This window comes from Callorhinus ursinus, unplaced genomic scaffold (assembly GCF_003265705.2).
Source record: "Callorhinus ursinus isolate GAN/ISIS: 27379988/994484 unplaced genomic scaffold, GSC_fseal_2.0 scaffold15, whole genome shotgun sequence".
Classification (NCBI taxonomy): domain Eukaryota; kingdom Metazoa; phylum Chordata; class Mammalia; order Carnivora; family Otariidae; genus Callorhinus; species Callorhinus ursinus.
This window is the reverse complement of record NW_027397077.1, coordinates 10,443,629-10,469,688: the sequence shown is the minus strand read 5'-3', so window position 1 is coordinate 10,469,688 and position 26,060 is coordinate 10,443,629. Positions and strand designations below refer to the sequence as shown.

General features: G+C 43.2%; 1 protein-coding gene across 1 annotated transcript in view; it reads right to left on the bottom strand.

Moving 5' to 3' along the window:
• The window catches only part of CACNA2D3 (calcium voltage-gated channel auxiliary subunit alpha2delta 3), an 876,446-nt gene that overhangs the window by 774,722 nt on the left and 75,664 nt on the right, over positions 1 to 26,060 (bottom strand). The gene's annotated exons all lie outside the window — the stretch shown is intronic.

The following is a 26,060-nucleotide window of genomic DNA, read 5'->3' as shown; positions in this document are numbered from 1 at the left end:
CTAAGAACCTAACTGATGAGAGCAATTGTGTCCCAAACATGCTAGCCATCTGTGCAACAAAAATACTGGTCCTATCAGAGCACTGACCGAAAACAAAGATGGAAGAAGTCTTCATAGCAGTCACCAAGAAACAATTAACCAAATACTGACATAAAAGAGGAAAACTGTAAGTTTGTAATATTTTAGATAGACCATTGTATGAAAGTTCTTGATCAAAAAGTTTCTTGAGGGGCGCCGGGGTGGCTCAGTTGGTTAAGCGACCACCTTCGGCTCAGGTCATGATCCTGGAGTCCCGGGATCGAGTTCCGCATCAGGCTCCCTGCTCAGCGGGGAGTCTGCTTCTCCCTCTGACCCTCCCCCCTCTCATGTGTGCTCTCTCTCTCTCTCTCTCTCATTCTCTCTCTCTCAAGTAAATAAATAAAGCTTTAAAAAAAAGCTGCTTGAAATCCCATTAGAAATGAGAATAGCAAATACAATTTTAGACTCAAAGGCACAGTTAGCATGATAAAATGCCAAGTGCAAAATAAGCTTGAGGTTTCGTTAGAATATTTACAAGAATCTTCAGTAAGGAGAGATAGTTTTATTAAGAAGAATCCTTAATTAATTGCCCCCACCTGTCAGCATGCTTCAAAATGTGCCCTATTCTACCGCTCTGTGGATGACTGAGGAGCATAATCACCAAATTTTCAGCAGGACTGCATCCATCTATCAAAGTCAAAACACTGGTAGGGATACTGACAGTCCCTTAACATTGGGGCACACAGGAAATAGGTCCAAAATGCTTATGAAGGGAGGTCATTTATTTAACGACAGCAAATATTTAATGTTTCTTTTCTGTGAAGAAAGAAGGATTGTAATGCCAGCTAGGAATGAGCATAAATCCTCCAGATTCCCTTGAAGAAAGGAAAACCCAGAGGGCACATGGTTTATTACCCAAACTATAGCTATAGAGTTCAAACAGGTGTCAATAATGGTCTTGATACCAAGATCCCCATAATGCTTCTGAGGCATCCATGTCCACCTCCCTAAATGTATAATAATCCATAGAAAAATGGGGAGGGTGTCCCAGAAAACAGGAATCTTAGACCAAATGGAGTAGGTGGAAGTCAATGGTGTGCTGATAAATGTTTAACATCCAGCTATCCAGGACAAAGAATGGAAGGAGGCAGGGTAGAAAGCCCTGAATTATAACATTTGCCGATTTCCACGGTTTAAATACTTTACCCTGGCCAACTTTAAGCTACCAACATGAAGTCACTGAACATGAAATTGGGAACCAACAAGCACAGTGGGCTCTTGAGAACTGGTATCAGCCAGCTCCAGCACAAATTGGGATGGGTAAGAAGGAGACAAGGCAGTCACAAGGGTCTTTCATATGCAGGACGTGGAGATCTACAGTTAAGTACTGGTTATTGACTGACTATGGAAGGCATTATAATGGCCCTCAAAGATGTCCACATCCTAATCCCAGAACCTGTAAATTTGTTACCTCATGGCAAAAGAGACTCTGCAGATATAATTAAGAATTTTGAGATGGGAAGATTATCCTGGATTATGTAGTCACAAGGGTCCTTAAGGGAAGAGAGATGACAGAGGAGATATGACAGAGGTTGGAGTGTGCCATGGATGGGAACCATGAGCCAAGGATGACCTCTGGGTGCTGGAAAAGGCAAAGAACAGATTCTCCCTAGAGCCTCCAGCAGGAGCATAGCTCTGCAAACACCTTGATTTGAGCCCTATAACATCTATTCTTGACTTCTGACCTCTAGAACTGTAAAATACAAAATCTGTATTGTTTTAAGCAACTAGGTTTGTGGTTATTTGTTACAGCAGTAGTAAGAAACTAATACGCTGACTAAAACCCCAGACTCAAAAAATGCAGGTGGAAATTCATATGCTAACACTGGGGACATACAACTATACAAACTATAAGACAGAAGTCACAAAATAGAGCCTTTCACCTCACCCCAGGGTCAAATCAGACCTGCAAGTAAAAACCAACTTTCAACAGCAGGAAACTTCATGTTTTAAAAAAAAAAATCAATTTTTTTTCAGGCTTGTCTGAGAAAACCAGGACATCTGATCCCACTGGCCCCATATCCCATGGGGCAACACATCAGCTGAGGGGAGATGCAGCTGCCCAGGGCATGTGCTAGCCCAGGCAGCTAAGTTCCCCTACCCACTGCCCTCATCAACAAGGTACGGACAGTCTCATCCCTGGTGTATGCAAGTGGGAGACCCCTGCTCTACACTGAGCTTGGCTGGAACATAAAGAGAGCAGATATGAGGTGACAGTCCAACAAAGTGGGAGGGTGGTCTCTCATCGCCCTCAACCCTTCTTCCCCGTCCATCCCCACCCACCATGCTGGGGTGTTGAGAGTTCCAAAGAAGAGAGATGACACACACCTCCATGTCCCCATTTCTCCCTGGAGCCTATGTTAGTTCACTGGGGCTGCCATAACAAGTTACCCCAGCTGGTGGCTCAAAACAAGAAACTTATTCTCTCACAGTTCTGGAGGCCAGAAGCCTGAAATCAAGATGTCAGTAGGGCCACGTTCCCTCCAAAGGCTTTCGAGGAGAATCCATTCCTTGCCTCCTCCAGCATCTGGTGGCTATTGGTATTTCTTAGCTGTCTTCACCTCCTCCCCTCCTTGGGGTGTCTGTATCTCCCTTTGCCTCTCTTTCATAAGGACACTTGTGATGGCATTTAGGGCCCACTTGAATTATCCAGGGTAATCTCCTCATCTCAAAATCCTTAATGACACCTGCAAAGACCCTTTTTCTAAATAAGGTGACATTTACAAATTCCAGGGATTAAGAACTGAACTGGTATCTTTGGTGTCCATTACTCAACCTACTTCAGTGTCCATTAACTCCTTAGCCAGGGTAGAGCCAGGGGAAGGAACCCCACCACTGACTGAGGCTGTCAGTATGAGGGGGTAGGGGAGACTCAGGAGCCAGGCTCCCTGTGCCTGGAGACCCTGCCTGCCCTCTTAGTCACTGTCCTGCTGAAAAATCCTCTGGCTGCTTCCCCATCACACCAGAAATACAACCCTGCCTCCCTCTCAGACCCCAGGGCTGCCCTCTCCCCTCACCTCACCCATCCACTCCAACCAGTCTGCTGCCTCTTACTCCCCAGCAGGGCAGGCTTCCCCTTCTCTCAGCCCAGACGGGACATCCTTGGAAAGGCCTTCCCCAACCCCCTACCCAACATCAGAGCTAGCTTATCTTCCCTCCTTTTTGGCACTTGTCACTACCTGGAATTACTCATCTTGTTCTACTTTGTTCCTGTTTGTCTCCCTCCACCAAACAGAAGCTCCAGGAAACCAGGGGACTTTGCCCAGCTTGATCTTGCAGCATCCTCCAGGCCCACAGGGCAGGTGCTCCAAATAATCAAAGCTAAATGAATGGTTTCCCCATTTCACACCACAAGGATGATTTCAAGTCCTGCCTGGGTACTGCTGTCTTCCACCTGGGCTCATTTTTGACAAAAATAAAATAGTTAATACATTATTCCTGGGCTTCCTTCAAATGTGCTCAGTTAAATCACTAATGTTAAAAAGCTTTTCTAACCAGACAATTATATGGTGCTGCCTTCCAGCTGGAGTGCAAAAGCCATTATGTTTTCTTTGAAATGCTTTTTCCTTACCTAATTAGTTTAAAATGTTGATATTAATCCAGAAGCTCGACTGCAGGGGTGGCACTGGGGTACTCACAGCCAACCCCCATCCACCTGGGGGATGACAACGGGGTAGCAACCTATCCATGCAAACTTCAGAAGAAAATGGGACGTTTCAACAATTCAACAAATATTAGCTTTTGTTTATTATTATATGAAATACATCTATATTTGGAATACTTAAACATCATGAAAACATGAATTTTTAAAAATCATTAAAATGTGAAGCAATGTTTTATTGCAAGATCAACACTAAAAAGCCTGTAAGTTTGGAATATAAAGATCCCATCTTTCAAGGCCTCTGCTTCCTCAGTTGTAAAATATCTTCTGCAAAGGGTAGGTGACAGGTTTCTTAAATTGCGTGCTCCCCCCCACCTCCTAGAAACTAAAAGTGGGAAAGTGAATATAAAACAGAGAGGAATAGAGGTACAGTCCTCAAAGGGGTCCACAACCCAAAAAGCTGAGGACCACCTAATTTGGTGGCCCAGCACAGGACTATTGAGACTTTATTTAACAAAGTAAGGAAATTAAAGAGGGGATGTGCGCACACACACACACAACTATACCACCTATTATTATGATCATCTCTTTAAGGATATTTTAAATCAGAAAGAGCAAGCTCAGAATAAATAAGCTTAGCCTTTGAATGGGGCATGTTTACGTATATGAACACCCCACCCCCCTGCACTATTCTTCTTTCTTTTTGGTTCTTTGAGACCAGAGGAAATAAATTTCATACCTATAGGCACTGGGTTATGGACCTGAGTTTGGAAATTACTTGTGAAAGCCTGAGTGACAGTAAAGAATGTCTAGTCCCACCTCCCACCCTCATGAGCTTTACTCACTTGGTAAAGAGAGAAGTCTATCTACCCCCAGGAAGGCATGGCAAACCCAGCAAACAAAGAAAAGATAAATCTTGCCTTCTCAAATCAAAAGGTCAAGTCTACATGTACATAAGAGTATTTGAAGGGAGATGAAGTGCGGCAGAACCTTTCGCTCGCGCATCAACCCAGGGCCTCCGGGTCCTGTGGCTACTCTGAGGAGCTGACATCAGCTGAGAGAGAGGATAGGGAGGATGCAGCGTGCATGGGAGGGGACCTGAGCGGGTGGGATGAGGTCGCGCCACAACCCCGCTAACGGATGCCTGGCAGATGTCACTTCTGAGGATCCCTCCTCCAGGGCACTGGGCTTTCTGCAGGACTGCCTGCTCCCATCAGGCTTGTGAAAAGACTGCAGCCAAAGTCCTGCACTCCAGCCCTTGTTCGTGTCAGCATCTGAGCCGCAATGATAAAAACCATGGTGACCAATTCTCACCATTCTGACCACTGGGTCATTATTACTAGTAGTTAGGTATTACAAGACATAAAAACACTAGTGTTGCCATTTTGGTCTGGAATTGTCACCTCTAGACACTGGCATGGGACACAGATCAGAGCTGCTTCTTTCTGACTATGCTGGGATGGCCATTTCATGCCCTGGGATGTTACATGGTTCTGAACTGTTTAGAACAGAAGCACCAACCCCAGCCCCTTAAAGCTCTGATACAGGCACCTTGTGTAGTTCTACTTAAGATCTAGAGCAGAAAGCACTGGCCATCAATGACAAGGGCCACAGCAGATAAGACCCATTCACTTCTCCAATTCGCCTTTAGTGACAGCCCCCTGGGTACTCAGGTCCTGCCCTTTGGCTCCAGCTTTGTGCGGCTGATAGACCAGAGAGGGTGAACCTCCCACTTGTCTCTCTTGATGGCTGTGACTTCAAGATGAATTTTAGAGCCCCACTGTGTGTTTACCAATCAAAAGAAAGGTATAGAAAATATTAACATTGTGGCACTTGGAAATACTTCCAAGAGACAAAATGTAATGCTGGATGCTTGCAGCATGGTAAATGATGGGTCTAACGAATTGATTAACTCAGCCAGAGTCTTCTAGAATATGAGAATGTCCCCATGAGATTTATTACATGCCAGTTTCCTCCCTGCCAGAGGCCTCTCAAGTCTTTTTGAGACATCACGAGATGCTCTGAGGCACCATTCCAATAGGCTTGAACTCCGGGGTCCAAGGGATCTCAGCACATGCCTTTATCTTAGTATTTCCATTTAAAATGCCAAGGCTCAGAGCAAGGAAGGGTTGACCCAGCGGGTGGACCAGCCACTCTTCTGATTCCTGGGGCCCCCTCTTCTTCTGGCACTCTGCTACTGAATGGGCTCTGTCAACAGCAGGTGCCGGAGAGGGACTCAAGGCCAGAGGCATCAAAGGCTTAAGGTTCCCCCCACTTCTCTCCCACCCCATCCAAGTAGGACATCAAGATAAATAAATATCCCCATGGATTCCATTTTTACTTCTATCCTAATATCTTCTGCCATTAACATATGCTCCCCTATCTATCTTTCCCCATTATTAGAGGAAAACCTGACAATGGTATGCTATTTGACTCTGTCGCTGATGGTGTTCCACATCCAATCCCTGCACTTGGCCATGTGACAGTAGCAAACCACCCCATAGATTTAGCATCCTATCTCCAGGAATTCCTTAACTCAGCCTGCGTCATCTGAGCAGTGCAAGGACAGGGACCATCCTTGAGGCAAGGGCCACATAGGAGAGAGGAATGCTGTTATCTTCCACAAGTTGACTCTGATGGAGACGTCCATTAAAGGAACAATAGACAATAAAGTGACCCAGGAAAAAGACCAAGGGAGCAATCGTTCCTGTGTTATTGATGTTCCCTGGGGGGAGGGTGGGGTTGGCGCTTTAATGGCCCAAACCCAGGTAAATAGCTACATTAACATTATAGAAATATACTAATTAATACAGCCAGAGAGGGTGGGAAGAAAAGAGGTTTTTATCATTTCTATTGAAACAATCCCATTAACAACCTTTCTAAAGGGTGAAAAATACAGTCTTCAGGAAGCAAATGGCCTGAGTATTTTCGTAAAGGAAGGAAATGTGACCCAGTTTCAGCCACCAAGAACCATGCGAAGATGCATTTGCTAGCTCTGGGACCTCTTCCCAACCACTGAGGAGACTTCACAAGGAGCAACTGACAGTGGATATTCTGACCCTAGAGCAACAATGTCCACATTATATGCACAGATTAAAGACTGTTTGTGGGGGCGCATGGGGGGCTCAGTCATTAAGCGTCTGCCTTCGGCTCAGGTCATGATCCCAGGGTCCTGGGATAGAGCCCCGCATCGGGCTCCCTGCTCGGCGGGAAGCTTGCTTCTCCCTCTACCACTCCCCCTGCTTGTGTTCCCATTCTCGCTGTCTCTCTCTCTGTCAAATAAATAAATAAATATTTTTAAAAAGAAAGACTGTTTGTGGGAAACCATGGAGATGCAAGGTGCAACTTTACAAGGAGGGGTAATAAGGAGGCCCAGAAGTGCCTCTGATCTCAGGCCCTGCTCTAATGGCATCACGCAGCATCTCATTTATCCAAGGAGAACATCCCCTGAGGAAGGTACTACCATCATTCCCATTTCACAGATGAGGACATCGAAGCCTGGAGCCAGAGGCTGAGCCCTCCCTCACCCCCATACCTGTCTGAGCACAGAACACACACTCTCAGCTCTAAGCTGGCATATCTAGGCACTGTTGGTGAGGGGGTTTTCCTATTCCCTGAGTCTTAAAAGTATAAGATTCCTCAAAGAGTCTGCGGGATGCCTTGGCAAGACAGAAGTAAGGGGAGCCAAGATTTCTGTAGTGTTTGCTGCGGTCTTTCTAGCTGAATAAATTCATCTGGCTTCAATGGTGCCTTTGCTTCATTATGCACCCCAACTCCATTTTGTAACAAATACAATGCCTAAGAACGTACAATGCAAAAAAAAAAAAAAAAAAAAAAAAAGCAAAAGAAAAAAAAAAAAAAAAAAAAAAAAAAAAGAAAAGAAAGAAAAAGAGCAAACTAGTTTACATCTTATAAATATATTTTCATGAAACAATTTGTAAGTAATTTTAAATAACAGATTCCCTTTCATTAATTAGGCATTAATTCACAGATGACAATTTACTGCAGTGAAGAAGCTAATGGCAGAGAAACGAAAGAATTGAGTCATTGTCAACTAAGACAACAATTAAGAACACCTAGACAGAAGGAGGAAAATATTCAGTGTGTAAAAAATAAATGGGTCTGAGTTTTGCTTACAAATTTAAGGAATACATGGAGCACAGAGCAGGTTATGGGGCTCAAGGGTAAGGTTCTAAGGTGCTGGCAACCTGCTCTTCTGGGGGGTTGCAGAACAGAGAGGAGCAGGCAGTCCAGAGGGCATAAGGGGATTCAGGAAACCCCTCCTTCTAAAAACTGCATCCCTTTTTACATATCAGGTGGGAAAAAGTCCAAAAGCTCGTGAGCACACAATCCTGGCAGGACTGCAGGGAACCATATGATAGCCTTCACAGCCAGTGGGGTATAAATTGTTACAACCTCTCTAAGGGTTAATTTAGCAAAATCTATCAACACTACCAATGCACACAGCCTTCATCCCTACACATCCACTTCTAACCTGAAATAGAGGTGCCACATGTGAAATGATGTCTATGCAAGGTATTCATGGTAGCACGTGTGGGTGACAGCAGAAGGCAGGTCTCTCAAAGGGACCTGGTTAAAAGTACAATGGCCCATTCGTACAATGCCCTACGGTGCAGCTATAAAAAGAACCGCGAAGTATTTGTGCTCTAATGTGGGAAGACTTCCAAAATGCATTTTTTTTAATTTAAATTCAATTTAGTTAACATATACTGCATTATTAGTTTCAGGGGTAGAATCCTGTCACTCATCAGTTGCATATAACACCCAGTGCTCATCACATCACGTGCCCTCCTTAATGCCCATCACCCAGTCACCCCATGCCCCCCACCCGCCTCCCCTCCAGCAACCCTCAGTTTGCTTCCTATGATTAAGAATCTTACTGGTTTGTCTCCCTCTCTGTTTTTGTCTTATTTTCCCTTCCTTTCCCCTATGTTCATCTGTTTTGTTTCTTAAATTCCACATGAGTGAAATCATATGATATTTGTCTTTCTCTGACTTATTTCACTTAGCATAATACCCTCTAGTTCCATCCATCATGTTGTAAATGGCAAGATTTCATTCTTTTTGATGGCTGAGCAATATAGAATGCATTCTTAAATGGAAAAAAAGCAGGCCTTATAGCAACATATATACTGTGCTATTGTTTATGTAAAAAAGAGGGAAATTAAGAGTAGATATTTGTGGTGGCTTGTATATATGCATAAGCATATATCTAGAGGGACAAATTAACAGTAGTTATTACCTGTTTGGCTGGGAAGTAGGAACTGGGCAAATGGAAAATAGAGGTAAGAAATAAACTTTTTCTGTGTGCCATTTTATACTTTTTTGATTGTTTAGTCAAGTGCATTGCCTATTTTAAACACTGAATATACTCAATAATTCCCCCATCATTATATATCTATTTCTATTAACATATCCTGTCTTTAAATCATAAGTACTTAGTCCCCCTTCTCAGGACTATGGCCTATCAGTCATTTATACACTATCAAGAACTACTGGAATTCACTACCTCTCTCTTCTGCCTGACTTACAGCCTCAACAAAGGTTGGAAGGTGTTAAGATAAACCTGGATGGGAAGCTTCAGGGGGCTGGCAGGCCTGGGAGGAGGGCGCATATGGGAACAATGGACAACAGAAGGCCCTGACCACAGAAACCTGATGAGTTTACTCAATCTTCCCCCAGAGGCTTCCATGAACTGCTGTGAGTCCCCACATGGCTTTACTCCAGGACATGATGAGCTGCATTTCACAGTCTTTTCATGTCCTTTACCTCATTTACTCTTCCAAAACCTGATTCATATCTGACAGATGAGGAAACTGGGTCTACAGAAGTCCAGTTTCCTTATCAAGTTAACACATAAACCCATATAAAAAATACAGATCTTGGGAGCCTGGGTGGCTCAGTTGGTTAAGCAACTGCCTTCGGCTCAGGTCATGATCCTGGAGTCCCGGGATCGAGTCCCACATCGGGCTCCCTGCTCAGCAGGGAGTCTGCTTCTCCCTCTGACCCTCTTCCCTCTCGTGCTCTCTATCTCTCATTCTCTCTCTCAAATAAATAATAAATCTTAAAAAAAAATACAGATCTTTTTTCTTAGGCCAATTTCAGCTATCTTACACCATGAGCTATATATTTTTGCATGGTAGATAAATAGATTTTTAAACTCTATTTGTTAATTTTCCTACAAAGAAATACACTAGGTCCTTTTACCTAGGAATTTAGTTAACCTTACAGGATAACTTTTTTTAGAAGCTACCTCACTGTTAAAAAAAAAAAAAAAAAAAACTTCGAGGTCATTTCTCAACATCCTAATTTTACATGCTGGAAAGTTAAGGGCTGACAAGCTGGGCCACAGGGGCTACCTCTGGCCTTATGCATTCCTATCCCCAACACCACTCTCTCCCCAGGGACTCCAATTCTTCCTTACCTCTCTACTTTTGTTTTTCCACATCACTTACCACCTGCTAACAAACTTTGTGTTTTTATTTATTATGCTTATCTTTATTGTCGGTCTTCCCCTCAGTAGAATATAAGCCCCACCAGGGCATGGATCTTCTTTCCTGTTCACTGGTGAATCCTAAGGGCCTCAAACAGTACATGGTGCATAGTAGATGCGCAGTAAATACTTGCTAAATACAATTCAAAATCAAAGATCAAAAATCCCCATTGGGTAAAAGATACACACAAGCATCATTCATCTCTAAAGGGATTCTGACTTTTCAAACATACTTAGATATTTGGTAAAGTAATAGGGGCAAGAAGAACACAGAAAACTTACACAACAAAATAATAAAAAGTTTAAGATCAAAGGTGTTTAGAGAAAGCGAACTCATACTTCAGATTATCCCCTGGAGGGATCTATTAAGGTATGTTCCATTAATATAATCCGCAGGACTGCCTGAGTCCAGGTTTTAAAAAGATCTTTGTTCTCAGAAGAGACGACGCGATGAGAGATTCTACCATTACTGACTAAGGCTCCTGTCTTTCTTCCATCAGAGTTAAAAGCCTTTCACATTACGCTTTCTTTAAATAAAGTTGTAAAGGAGCATACATTGGAACAGAACACTGGAAATGTAATTTAATGGGTGAACTCCCTTCAGCCTCACTTGGTACAGAATGGATACAGGAATAATTACTTCTGACCTCTATTTTCATTAGTTAAAAGTTCTGTGCAAAGTTCTCTCGTATCCCTTGAGATTCAGCTCCAGTCAGGGCTTTAGTGTGCAGCAAGATCACCAGCTACAAACAAAGGGACAGGTGGGTGAGGCATGATGAACAAGTGACCTTATTAAAGGGCTTGTAAGCGGCCAAAATTATCTCTAATCTTACCCTGCTGCATCCTCGGGGGTTGCCAATTATTTCAATGCATATCTTGAAATTCTCTAAAAAGTATGTGAGCCCTCCGTTCAAGTTGGTAAACCAAATATACACTGAAACTTCCCTCCCCACCTCATTCTCTACACTAAATATATTGGTATAATTGGAAGGAAAATTATATTAATTACCACCCACACAGTGATGCCCTTATACAAGGAAGGGAAACCTCTATAGACCAGGACTGGATATGTCTCTCCAAAATGAAAGAAGCAGGGAGGAGCCCACTGGAGGATCCCCAAATGCCACTCACCACCAAAAGCTGAGATACTGGTGGAGTGATGGGATGAACACCAGCAAGCCTATTCTAGGACCAGAACCAGATACTCCCTACCTGGTGAAAGTGGGCGGGGGGTTGGGGGGTGGTACAACCCAAGACCCTGGTCAGCCCTGCAGGCTATCCAGGGCCAACATGGGGCCATTCAGGGACGAACCCCTGCCACAAAGCTGGAGCCTTCCTAAAACATTTAAGCGAGCTTGCTGGGGAGCCAACTCTCCCTGGGAGATCCTCAAGGCAGACCAACATCTTGAAAGGCAGTTGGTAAACAAGACCAACCAACTACAGAAATTCCAGAACACTCACCACTCAGATTTTTTTTAGAAAAAAAAGGAGAGGAAATGTATCACCAAATCAAGTCAATGACACTGAGCTACCACAACGTCAAAAGGGGCTGTGAATCACTGGGGTGGATTGACAGGGGACGTGAGAAGCAAGATTCACACCTAGGCAGCCACTCAGCCAGCTGAGCTATAGATCACTTTTCTGGATAATAGAGAAGTGTCATGGGTACATTCGCACCCAGGGAAGTTAATCCAAAGTAATCTTGTGGAAATGCTTTCTGTCAAGGTGCTCCATCTCACCGCTCTCGTGATGAAGTTACAGAGAGAAGAGATTTGTCACTTTCCCTTCAGGCCGTCAGCACTCTTCCTCACTCTCTAGTGACCATGCTCCGTGGCCCACTCTCCATATGGCACAGCATGCAGAGCCTGGTCCCTGACACTCCTGAGGTAACTCAGACAAATTCAAGTTTTTCCTCTCTGCTGGCCTGCAAGACTACCACCAGGAATCTTAAAACAACTTCCATTCATCCAGAAAGGTTGGCAGTGGGTTTGTTGCAAGGGAGAGATGCATTGTTCCAAGCTTCAGACACAGTATGGAAAAGAGCATAAGTATTCATCCAAGAGAGATTTTTGAACACGTCCTAAATTTGCTCACGATGCACTTTCTTTTTAAATAAATGATTAAAATGCAAAGAGCGCACCACTCAGAATACAGTGTTGCCAGAGGATAGGCAAGTCCCATTCTCCCACTTGCTAGGTGTGTGACCTTGGCAAATGGCAATGTTTCTGGACTTCACTTTCCTGGTGAGGAAGAGAGACCTCAGAACCCATCTCCCAGGACTAGAGAGATGGTGTATGTAAGTGGTTTAATATATAGTTAATATGTTACAGTGAGAGCTCAGCACACAATAGCTCTTAGGCAGACAGTGCCTAGAGGCTTGGTTAAACCTATTCTTCTTCCTAGGAATTCAAGAGAACCACATTTCCCAGCCTCCTTTGCAGTGAAGTTGGGGCCATATGACCAGATTCTGGCCATTGAATGGGAGCAGAAGTGGCCTGACCCTAAAACATCTCTTCTACCCTGTGTCTAGCCCTACTGGCCCATAGAGTGAGTCCTGCTAAGGGCTCTAGTGGTCCTTTGGGAGGAGTGGAGCCTCCAGAAGAGAAGAGCCCAGGTCCCAAGTCACTCCTTGTAAACACTGACCATGAACACACTATTCACTGCTAAACCAAAGAATGATTTTTTTGCTCCTATCATATCATATGATTTACCAGCCCCATTTCCTTTTTTTTTTTCTGGAGACTTCACTCTGGTTCCCTCCTTCTTCCTGCTCCAGCCAAAATGACATCTCCAGCCCATCACGCTGGAGCTTCCTGGGGCCTGCATTGGATTGGATGTCCACTAGATTAGGTATCTTCCACTTGATGAAGAAGAAAAAGGGTGAGTTTTTGTTCCCATCACTTCTGAGTATTACGACTCTACCCTTGCTCTTGACTGAATTCATTAGAGCACAGAGGTCTAGTTTGGAAGTTATATTCCTAGTAGATTATCTACTAGCTGCCACTGTTACTGTTGAGAACTTTGATGCCAATCAGATTCCGGATTCTTTCTACCCCCAGTGTTTCAAATCTCACTCTGACATGCCTAGGTATGGGCTCCTCACCTATCACTGTCCCCCATTATGCGAGGTGAGATTTTCCCGACTTGAAACTCATGTCTTCAGTTCTGAAAAACTGTCTTTTATATCTGTAATAATTTCCACCCCTCTGTTTTGCGGGCCTATGATTAGTTACCTGTTATACCATCTAGATCAATCTCCTGACTTCCTATTCTTTTCTCTCTTTTTAAGATTTATTTATTTATTTATTTATTTATTTATTTATTTATTTGAGAGATTGGGGGAGAGAGGGACTGAGGGAGAGGGAGAGAAAGTCTTAAGCAGACTCCTAGCCAATCACGGAGCCCAGTGTGGGGCCTGATCCCACAACCCCGAGATCACAACCTGAGATGAAACCAAGGGTCAGATGTTCAACCAACTAAGCCACCCAGGCACCCCTCTTTTTTTTTAAGTAGGCTCCACACCCAGTGTGTGGTTTGAACTCACAACCCTGAGATCAAGAGTCTCATGCTCTACCAACTGAGCCTGCCAGGTGCCCCTAGGACAATGTTTTGAGGCTCACCCATGTTGTTCATCCACAATCCTGAGATCATGACCCTGAGATCACAACCTGAGCTGAAACCAAGAGTCGGATGCTTCACCGACTGTGCCACCCAGGTGCCCCCTTTCTATTCTTTTCTCACCTGTTTCTATATCTTTGACATTTTATTCTATTTATAGGTAATGTTCTTAATATTATCTTCCAAACCATCTATTAAATTTTTTATTTTGGCTATCACTTTTCAATTCCAAGTACTTTTTCCTTTTTCTTCCTATTCTTTTATAGTTTTCTACTCCTGCTTTTTATCCTCGATAAATTTTTTATCCTTGATGGTAAGTTTTTTTAAATGTTTTCTTGCCTTCCATTTTTGCATTTCTCTGGGGTTTTTCTTTTTCCAGTTGTTTGTCCTGTCTCCTTCATGTTATTGGTTTTCTTTAACTCTGGTTATCCTTGGATGTCTATTTATAAAGGACTGGACCCCCAAAACTGACTAGAAGCTCCTTAGGTGTGTGTCAGCAGCTGGGTATCCTTAGAGCCAGTCTTTTCACCAGAAAGCAATCTTCACACCTTCTACCTGGTACGCTCATTCTCTGCACTTTACATGCACTCTCTCCTAGGCCTAACGTAATGGTATAATTTCCTACCCAAAGAGAGACCAGTTAGAGAATAAAGTTCAGGACAAGACAAGGGACATTAATGACTACAATTCATAACTACTGCGACATCAGGCATAGACGGACTGTCAAGTGACACCTGGTCTACTTACCTATATGTATTTTCCCATTTCCTGGTTGCCTGCCAGGAACTAAGGAATCAACAGAACTCTCACTCTGTACATATTATGTTTCTTTCAACAAAAGTGAATCCATGCGTTAACTGGATAATTAAAATATGTGGTCTGATTAAGACTGCCTTTCTATTAATCTTAGTCAATAGACCACATGCACTTTTCTCCTCTCTTCCTGAAACCATATTAAAAGACAGTAAAGGAATAAAGTGAGTATATAAACTCACAGGATAAGGGATGGGGAGGGGCTAGAGCAAACATGATTCATTTATTTTAGAAGATGGCATGGTAACTGGGCCTGAGGGCTGGATTCCTCCACTCTGTTAACTGCCTGCAGCAGGTACATCCAGCTGATCCTGCAAAACCCTGGGCAGGTTTAAAAACACAAAGGGACATGTGGGTGGCTCAGTCAGTTTAGCATCTGCCTTCAGCTCAGGTCATGATCCCAGGGTCCTGGGATCGAGTTCCGAACCAGGCTCCTTGCTCAGCGGGGAGCCGGCTTCTCCCTCTGCCTGCCACTCCCCCTGCTTGTGCTCTCTCTCTGACAAATAAATTAATACAGGGGGTGGAGCAAGATGGCGGAGGAGTAGGAGACCTGGATTTCGTCTGGTCTCAGGAATTCAGCTGCATAGAGATCAAACCATTCTGAACACCTACGAACTCAATAGGAGATCGAAGAGAAGAATAGCAACAACTCTCTGAATAGAAAAGCGACGACTTTCTGGAAGGTAGGACGTGCGGAGAAGTGAATCTGAGGCAATATTTGTAGGATAGACGGCGGGGGAGGGGGCCTCCGTCGGCCGCTTCTGGCAAGTGCTAGAGCCGCGGAGCACAAAATCGGAACGTTTAGAAGCCGGCTCTGATGAGGGACGTCGCTCCAGTGGCTAAGCGGGGGGGTGGAACCCTTGCGGGACAGTGTGGTCTCAGGACCCTCGGGGTCACAGAAAGACCGGGGGTGCCTGAGTGCAGCAGAGCTCCCAGGTATCGGAGCGGGGAAGCCGGCTGCAGAGACGGAGCCGAGGAGCGGGCTCATAGCTCGGGGTTGCCATAAACTGTGATCCGTGGCCCAGTCGGGCCACTGCTCCTCCAGCAGGGACCCAACAAGCGGCAGATACGGGGAGACTCCCCTTCCTCCTCCGGGAGGAGCGGCGCGGGAGCGCACTGCAGGGATCTGCTGAGTTTGGAGACTCCACACGGGGTCAGGTGCCAGAGATAGAAACACTCAGTCACAGGCCGGGTGAGCACGGAGTGCGGCCGGAGACCGGGGACATGGGAGTGACTGACTGCTTTTCTCTGGGGGCGCACTGAGGAGCCGGGCCCCGAGTTCTCAGCTCCTCCTGGGTGGAGATTGGGAGGCCGCCATTTTCACTCTCGTCCTCCAACGCCCTATAGAAAGCTTGCAGGGAACAAAAGCTCCCGAGAGCAAACCCCAGCAGATGACTTAGCCCGGACCCGGCAAGGGTGGGGCAATTCCGCCTCCGGCAAAGACATTTGGGAACCATGGCAACAGGCCCCTCCCCCAGAAGATCAGCACGAACAGCCAGCAAACCAAGACCAAGTTTACCGATCAAGGAGAAGGGGAGAACTCCAGAGCTAGGGGAATACTGCACATAGAATTCATGGCTTTTTTACCATGATTCATTAGTTTTTCAAAGTTAATTTTTTTAACTGTTTTTTTTTTAATTTTTCTTTGTCCCTTTTCCAACCAACATCTTACCAAACCCTTTTTTTAAAAAAAACATTTTTATTTTTCATTTTTAGAGTCATATTCTATCCCTTCATAGTAGTTACCTTTATTTTTGGCATATATATATAAGTTGTTCTCTCTTTAAAATTTTGAGATACAGTTTCTTCTCACATATCAAAATATACCCTAAATCTCTAGTGTATGGCTTTTTTCCAGGCTTCTGCCTGATCACATTCTCTCCCCTGTTTTTTCTTTCTTTCCTTTTTTTTAATCCTCTTCTTTATTTTTTCAAACACCTTCGGATCAATTCCTTTTTTAAAATTTTTTATACTTTTCATTTTTACAGTCACATTCCATCCCTTCATCATATCAGCCCTTATTTTGAATATAAATAAGTCTTTCTTTCTTTAAAATTTTAGGAGGCATTTTTTTCTAACAGACCAAAATACACCCAAAATCTAGTGTCTGGCACTGATCTATGCACCAGCCTGATCATATTTGATCATATTCTGTTTGTTTTGTTTTGTTCTGTTTTTGTTTGTTTTTATCTTTTTCTTTTCTTCTCTTTCTTTTTTCTTTCTTTCCCTTTCTTTTCCCCTGGTTTCAGGTCTTTTCTGATTTGTTTAGAGTATATTTGCTGGGGACGTTGTTAACCTGTTAGCATTTTGTTCTCTCATTCATCTATTCTCCTCTGGACAAAATGACAAGACAAAAAAAATCACCTCAACAAAAAGAACAAGAGGTAGTACCATCTGCCAGGGACCTACTCAATACGGACATTAGTGCGATGTCGGACCTAGAGTTCAGAATCGTGATTTTAAAGATACTAGCTGGGATTGAGAAAAGCATGGAAGTTCTTAGAGAAACCCTTTCTAGAGAAATAAAAGAACTAAAAATCTAACCAAGTCGAAATCAAAAAGGCTATTAATAGGTGCAATCAAAAATGGGGGCACTAACTGCTAGGATAAATGAGGCAGAAGAGAGAATCAGTGATACACAAGACCAAATGATGGAAAATAAAGAAGCTGAGCAAAAGAGAGATAAAAAACTACTGGATCACGAGGGCAGAATTTGAGAGATAAGGGATACGGTAAGACAAAACAACATTAGAATAATTGGGATCCCAGAAGAAGAAGAGAGAGGGGCAGAAGGTATATTGGAGCAAATCATAGCAGAGAACGTCCCTAATTTGGGGGAGGAAACAGGCATCAAAATCCAGGAGGCACAGAGAACCCCTCTCAAAATCAATAAAAATAGGTCAACACCCCGACATCTAATAGTAAAACTTATGAGTCCCGTGACAAAGAGAAAATCTTTTTTTTAATTTTTTATTGTTATGTTAATCACCATATATTACATCATTTGTTTTTGATGTAGTGTTCCATGATTCATTTTTTGTGCATAACACCCAGTGCTCCATGCAGAATGTGCCCTCTTTAATACCCATCACCAGGCTAACCCACCCCCCTACCCTCCTCCCCTCTAGAACCCTCAGTTTGTTTTTCAGAGTCCATCGTTTCTCATGGTTCGTCTCCCCCTCTGACTTACTCCCCTTCATTCTTCCTCTCCCGCTATCTTCTTCTTCTTCTTTTTTCTTAAAATATGTTGCGTTATTTGTTTCAGAAGTACAGATCTGTGATTCAACAGTCTTGCACAATTCACAGTGTTCACCGTAGCACATACCCTCCCCAATGTCTATCACCCAGCCACCCCTTCCCTCCCACCCCCAACCACTCCAGTAACACTCAGTTTGTTCCTGAGATTAAGAATTCCTCATATCAGTGAGGTCATATGATACATGTCTTTCTCTGATTGACTTATTTCACTGAGCATAACACCCTCCAGTTCTATCCACGTCGTTGCAAATGGCAAGATCTCATTCCTTTTGATGGCTGCATAATATTCCATTGTGTATATATACCACCTCTTCTTTATCCATTCATCTGTCGATGGACATCTTGGCTCTTTCCACAGTTTGGCTATTGTGGACATTGCTGCTTAAACATTGGGGTGCACGTACCCCTTCGGGTCCCTACATTTGTATCTTTGGGGTAAATACCCAGTAATGCAATTGCTAGATCGAATGGTAGCTCTAATTTCAACTGTTTGAGGAACCTCCATACTGTTTTCCAGAGTGGTTGCACCAGCTTGCATTCCCACCAACAGTGTAGGAGGGTTCCCCTTTGTGACAAAGAGAAAATCTTGACAGCAGCTCGGGAGAAGAGATATGTAACCTATAATGGTAGAAACATTAGATTGGCAACAGACCTATCCACAGAGACCTGGCAGGCCAGAAAGGACTGGCATGATATATTCAGAGCACTAAACGAGAAAAATATGCAGCCAAGAATACTATATCCAGCAAGGCTCTCACTGAAAATTGAAGGAGAGATAAAAAGCTTCCAGGACAAACAAAAACTAAAGGAATTTGCAAACACGAAAGCAGCCCTCCAAGAAATATTGAAAGGGGTCCTCTAAGCAAAGCAAGAGCCTAAAAGCAGCATAGACCAGAAAGGAACACAGACAATATACAGTAACAGTCACCTTACAGGCAACACAATGGCACTAAATTCATATCTTTCAATAGTTACCCTGAATGTAAATGGGCTAAATGCCCCAATCAAAAGACACAGGCTATCAGATTGGATTAAAAAACAAGACCCATCCACAAATCAATCAACGTGATACAATACATTAACAAAAGAAAGAACAAGAATCATATGATCCTCTCAATAGATGCAGAAAAAGCATGTGACAAAATACAGCATCCTTTCTTGATCAAAACTCTTCAGAGTATAGGGATAGAGGGTACATACCTCAATATCATAAAAGCCATCTATGAAAAACCTACATTGAATATCATTCTCAATGGGTAAAAACTGAGAGCTTTCCCCCTAAGGTCAGGAACGCGGCAGGGATGTCCACTATCACCACTGCTATTCAACATAGTATTAGAAGTCCTAGCCACAGCAATCAGACAACAAGAAGAAATCAAAGGCATCCAAATCGGCAAAGAGGAAGTCAAACTCTCACTCTTTGCTGATGATAGGATACTTTATGTGGAAAACCCAAAAGACTCCACCCCAAAACTCCTAAACTCATACAGGAATTTGGTCAAGTGGCAGGATATAAAATCAATGCACAGAAATCAGTGGCACTCCTATACACCAACAACAAGACAGAAGAGAGACAAATTAAGGAGTCGATCCCATTTACAATTGCACCCCAAACCATAAGATACCTAGGAATAAATCTAACCAAAGAGGCAAAGGATCTGTACTCAGAAAACTATAAAATACTCATGAAAGAAATTGAGGAAGATACAAAGAAATGGAAAAACGTTCCATGCTCATGGATTGGGAGAACAAACATCGTGAAGATGTCAATGCTACCTAGAGCAATCTACACATTCAATGCAATCCCCATCAAAATACCATCCACTTTTTTCAAAGAAATGGAACAAATAATCCTAAAATTTGTATGGAACCAGAAGAGACCCCGAATAGCCAGAGGAATGTTGAAAAAGAAAAGCAAAGCTGACGGCATCACAATTCCGGACTTCCAGCTGTATTACAAAGCTGTCATCATCAAGACAGTATGGTACTGGCACAAAAACAGACACATAGATCAATGGAACAGAATAGAGAGCCCAGAAATGGACCCTCAACTCTATGGTCAACTCAACTTCGACAAAGCAGGAAAGACTGTCCAATGGAAAAAAGACAGTCTCTTCAATAAATGGTGTTGGGAAAATTGGATAGTCACATGCAGAAGAATGAAACTGGACCATTTCCTTACACCACACACAAAAATAGACTCCAAATGGTTGAAAGACCTAGATGTGAGACAGGAGTCCATCAAAATCCTAAAGGAAAATACAGGCAACAACCTCTTCAACTTCAGCTGCAGCAACTTCTTCCTAGAAACATCGCCAAAGGCAAGGGAAGCAAGGGCAAAAATTAACTCTTGGGACTTCATCAAGATAAAAAGCTTTTGCACAGCAAAAGAAACAGTCCACAAAACCAAAAGACAACCGACAGAATGGGAGAAGATATTGGCAAATGATTTATCAGATAAAGGGCTAGTCTCCAAAATCTATAAAGAACTTATCAAACTCAACACCCAAAGAACAAATAATCCAATCAAGAAATGGACAGAAGACATGAACAGACATTTTTCCAAAGAAGACATCCAAATGGCCAACAGACACATGAAAAAGTGCTCAACATAGCTCGGCATCAGGGAAATCCAAATCAAAACCTCCATGAGATACCACCTCACACCAGTCAGAATGGCTAAAATTAACAAGTCAGGAAACGACAGATGTTGGCGGGGATGTGGAGAAAGGGGAACCCTCCTACACTGTTGGTGGGAATGCAAGCTGGTGCAACCACTCTGGAAAACAGTATGAAGTTTCCTCAAAAAGTTGAAAATAGAGCTACCATACGATCCAGCAATTGCAGTACTGCGTATTTACCCCAAAGATACAAATGTAGGGACCCGAAGGGGTACGTGTCCCCCGATGTTTATAGCAGCAATGTCCACAATAGCCAAACTGTGGAAAGAGCCAAGATGTCCATCGACAGATGAATGGATAAAGAAGAGGTGGTATATATACACAATGGAATATTATGCAGCCATCAAAAGGAATGAGATCTTGCCATTTGCAACGATGTGGATGGAACTGGAGGGTGTTATGCTGAGTGAAATAAGTCAATCAGAGAAAAACATGTATCATATGACCTCACTGATATGAGGAATTCTTAATCTCAGGAAACAAACTGAGGGTTGCTGGAGTAGGGGTAGGGTGGGAGGGATGGGGTGGCTGGGTGACAGACATTGGGTAGGGTATGTGCTATGGTGAGCGCTGTGAATTGTGCAAGACTTGAATCACAGATCTGTACCTCTGAAATAAATAATGCAATATATGTTAAGAAAAAAAAAAGATAGCAGGAGGGGAAGAATGATGGGGGGGAAATCGGAGGGGGAGACAAACCATGAGAGACGATGGACTCTGAAAAACAAACTGAGGGTTCTAGAGGGGAGGGTGGTGGCAGGATAGGTTAGCCTGGTGGTGAGTATTAAAGAGGGCACGTTCTGCGTGGAGCACTGGGTGTTATGCACAAACAATGAATCATGGAACACTATATCAAAAACTAATGATGTAATGTATGGTGATTAACATAACAATAAAAATTATAAATAAATAAATACAATCTTGGAGAGAAAAAAAAACACACGCACAGAGGTGCCTGTTTTCCAGGAGCCTGAGATGAACTCCAGAGGTCAAAGGGGCAATCAATTGAAAGCCTAGCTGCAAGGCAGTGGGACCCCAGGTCCTTTCTTCCCCATGCCCAGCCATGTCGTGACCCTTCCTTCTCCTTCTGCATACTGGGGGTTGAAATTCTTGACCTAGGTTTGCCAAACAAAGCAGCGGATATCTAATTAAATTTGAATTTCAGATAAACAGCAAATTTGTTTTAGTAAAACTATGTCCCAAATACTGTGCGAGACATGCTTATACACTAAAAATTGTTTGTTGTTTATCTGAAATTCGAATTTAACTGAGAGTGCCATATTTTTATTTGTTAAATGCGACAACCTGATCAATGAACAGAAGACTAGCAGGAACAATGCCTGGAATTCACAGCATTCTGATGTCCATTAAAGGTGGTCAAGAAAAGCTGAGACGAGTTCCCTGTTTTTATACCTGACTTGTTCAATTTTTTAATTCTACCTGATTTCTTCTAAAGAATGGAACCCAATTTCTCTGTTGTCAAGCCAATTTTTTCCTTTACAATTTCTTCTACTGCTTTAATTCTGAAATCATATATACATCTGACTAGATGATGTTCTGGCTCTTTTTAATAGTTCCATTTCTTACATTTACTTCCTTAATCTATCTAGAATTTCTTTTGAATTAACATGAGGCTCAAACTCAAATCTTTTACTAAATAGTTAACCAGGGCGCCTGGGTGGCTCAGATGGTTAAGTGTCTGCCTTCGGCTCAGGTCATGATCCCAGAGTCCTGGGATTGAGTCCCGCATCAGGCTCCCTGCTCGGTGGGGAGCCTGCTTTTCCCTCTGCCTCTCTCTCTCTCTCTCTCTCTGTCTCTCATGAATAAATAAATAAAATCTTTAAAAAAAATAGTTAACCAGTTGTGGACTGTATTAAACAATCTTACATTTTCCTAGTGATCTCAGACCTCACACATTTACATTTACTGAACACAAATGCAAGAGTTGGTTTCTAAGCTAGATGCTTTAATCCATTAATCTATGATTCTTGAGCCAATGCTATACCCTTTTTGTTACTGTAGTTTCAAACACTATAGCAATATTCTTCAGCATCAAATAAGTCGAGCTTCCTCATCATTGCCTGAATTGTTCAAAATTTACTTGTTCTCACCTTAATTCTCAGCATGTTCCAAAATAAATATATGATAATTACATGTGTAATTTTAAGTTTTCTGGTAATCAAGTTTAAAAGTAAAAAAAAGGAGGGTGCCTGGGTGGCTCAGTTGGTTGCGTGACTGCCTTTGGCTCAGGTCATGATCCTGGAGTCCCGGGATCAAGTCCCACATCGGGCTTCCTGCTTGGTGGGGAGTCTGCTTCTCCCTCTGACCCTCCTCCTCCTTATGCTCTCTGTCTCTCATTCTCTCTCTCACAAATAAATAAAATCTTAAAAAAAAAAAGTATAAAAAAGGAGAGGAAGGAAAGATGGCGGAGGAGTAGAGGACCCTATTTCAACTGGATCCCAGAATTGAGCTGGATATCTACCAGACCACTGTGAGCACCCAAGAAACCAGCCTGAGATGTAAGAAGATCTGGATCTCTACAAACAGAATATCGCAGGTGGTTGGTTTCGAGGTACAAAGCGGGAAGCCATGATTCTGGGGGCAGATATTGGAGGATAAATGGCAGCGGGAGGGTGCCTGGCCGTGGGGATCCTACACCGCTGGTGAGCGACAGCCTCGCACGCTGGGGATGGGGCACAGACTCACAGAGCCTTAGCAGCGGGAAAGGACTTTAGGGCAGACCCCGGGGTGGAAACCTGGAGCCACTGGGTCACACGTGCGAACTGGGGGTGGCTGGCGGTTTTAGAAGCACAAAGGGCAGAAACGTGCTCCAACCTGGAGGCAGGACTGCGGGCGCTGCCGAGGGGCGCACAACCCAGGCTGCTGCAGTTTATAGCAGCACAGACAGAAATGGAGACAGTGTGGCCTGGAGAGCTCACTGAAGAACAGACTGCGTTCTCTCTGATCTGAGGCAGAGGGTTGGAAATGGTCTCTTCTGCTCTGACCCTTGGAAGAGACACGGAAAGCCACCAGGGAAAGCCTCCAGAGAACAAAAGCCCCAAAAACTGATTCCCGCTAAGCCCATCCCCCGCCACAGGGGGGCAGGGCAACTCCGCCCAAACAGGGTTGCCTGAGTAACAGCGGGGCAGGTCCCTCCCCCAGAAGACAGGCTGGGAAAACAAGAGGCCAGCAACCCGAAGGTCCCAAGAAAACAGGTGCATCTTGCTTGGGTTCTGGTCAATAATTTGGACTCTATACATTCCCTCAAACACCCATCAACAGAATGACTAGGAGGAGGAACCCCCAAAACAGAAAAGACTCAGAGATTATGACTTATGCTGCAGATTTACAAATGGATGCAGATATAACCAAGATGTCGGAGATGGAATTCAGGCTAGCAATTGTGAAGACAATGGCTAGAATGGAGAAATCAATTAATGGCAACATAGTGTCTCTAAGGGCAGAAATGAAAACTGACTTGGCAGAACTTAAAAATGCTATCAATGAGATCCAATCCCATCTAGATAATCTAACAGCTAGGGTAAGTGAGGCAGAAGAACGAATAAGCAACCTGGAGGACAATATAATAGATAAAAAGGTAAGAGAGGAGGCCAGGGAAAAACAACTCAGAATCCATGAAAATAGAATCAGAGAAATAAGTGACACCACGAAGCATTCTAATGTCAGAATAGTTGGAATCCTGGAGGGAGTGGAGAGAGAGAGAGAGGACTACAGGATGTATTTGAGCAAATTGTAGCTGAAAACTTCCCTAATCTGGGGAATGAAACAAACATTCCTAGAGGCAGAGAGGATCCCTCCCAAGATCAAGGAAAACAGGCCAACACCCCGGCATGTAATAGTAAAACTTGCAAATCTTAGAACCAAGGAAACAATCTTAAGGGCAGTTGGGGGAAGAGATTCCTTACATACAGAGGGAGGAACATCAGAATAATGTCAGACCTATCCACAGAGACCTGGCAAGCCAGAAAGGCCTGGTAAGACATATTCAGGGTACTAAATGAGAAGAACATGCAGCCAAGAATACTTTATCCAGCAAGGCTGTCATTTAGAATGGATGGAGAGATGCAGAGTTTCCATGACTGGCAGAAACTGAAAGAATATGTGACCACTAAGCTGGCCCTGCAAGAAATATTAAGGGGGGTTCTATAAAAGGAGAAAGACCCCAAGAGTGATACACAACAGAAATATACAGGGACAATCTATAAAAACAACGTCTTCACAGGCAACATGATGACAATTAATTCATATCTTTCAACAATCACTCTCAACGTGAATGGCCTAAATGCTCCCATAAAACGGCACAGGGTTGCAGATTAGATAAAAAGACAGGACCCATCCATATGCTGCCTACAAGAGACTCATTTTGAACCTAAAGATACATCCAGACTCAAAGTGAAGGGATGGAGATCCATCTTCCATGACAGCGGACCTCAAAAGAAAGCTGGGGTAGCAATTCTCATATCAGACAAATTAGATTTTAAACTAAAGTCTGTAATTAGAGACACAGAAGGACACTATATCATTCTTAAAGGGTCTATCCAACAAGAAGATCTAACAATTGTAAATATCTATGCCCCCAACATGGGAGCAGCCATCTACATAAGCCAACTGTTAACCAAAATAAAAAGTCATATTGATAACAATACGTTAATTGTAGGAGACCTCAATACTCCACTCTCAGCAATGCACAGATCATCTAAGCAGAAAATCAACAAGGAAACAAGAGCTTTGAATGATACACTGGACCAGATGGACCTCATAGATGTTTACAGAACATTCCACCCTAAAACAACAGAATACACATTCTTCTCGAGCGCACATGGAACTTTCTCCAGAGTAGACCACATACTGGGTCACAAATCAGGTCTCAACTGATACCAAAAGACTGAGATTATTCCCTGCATATTCACAGACCACAATGCTTTAAATCTGGAACTCAATCACAAGAAAAAATTTGGCAGAAATTCAAACACTTGGAAGCTAAAGACCACTCTGCTCAAGAATGTTTGGGTCAACCAAGAAATCAAAGAAGAACTTAAACAATTCATGGAAATCAATGAGAACGAAAGCACATCAGTCCAAAACCTATGGGATACTGCAAAGGCGGTCCTAAAGGGGAAATATACAGCTATCCAAGCCTCACTCAAAAAAATAGGAAAATCCCGAATTCACCAACTAACTCTACACCTTAAAGAACTAGAGAAAAAGCAACAAACGATGCCTAAGTCATGCATTAGAAGAGAAATAATTAAAATTAGAGCAGAAATCAATGAATTAGAAACCAGAAACACAGTAGATCAGATCAACGAAACTAGAAGTTGGTTCTTTGAAAGAATTAATAAGATCGATAAACCACTGGCCAGACTTATCCAAAAGAAAAGAGAAAGGACCCAAATTAATAAAATTATGAATGAAAGGGGAGAGATCACAACTAACACCAAGGAAATAGAAACAATTATTAGAAATTATTATCAAC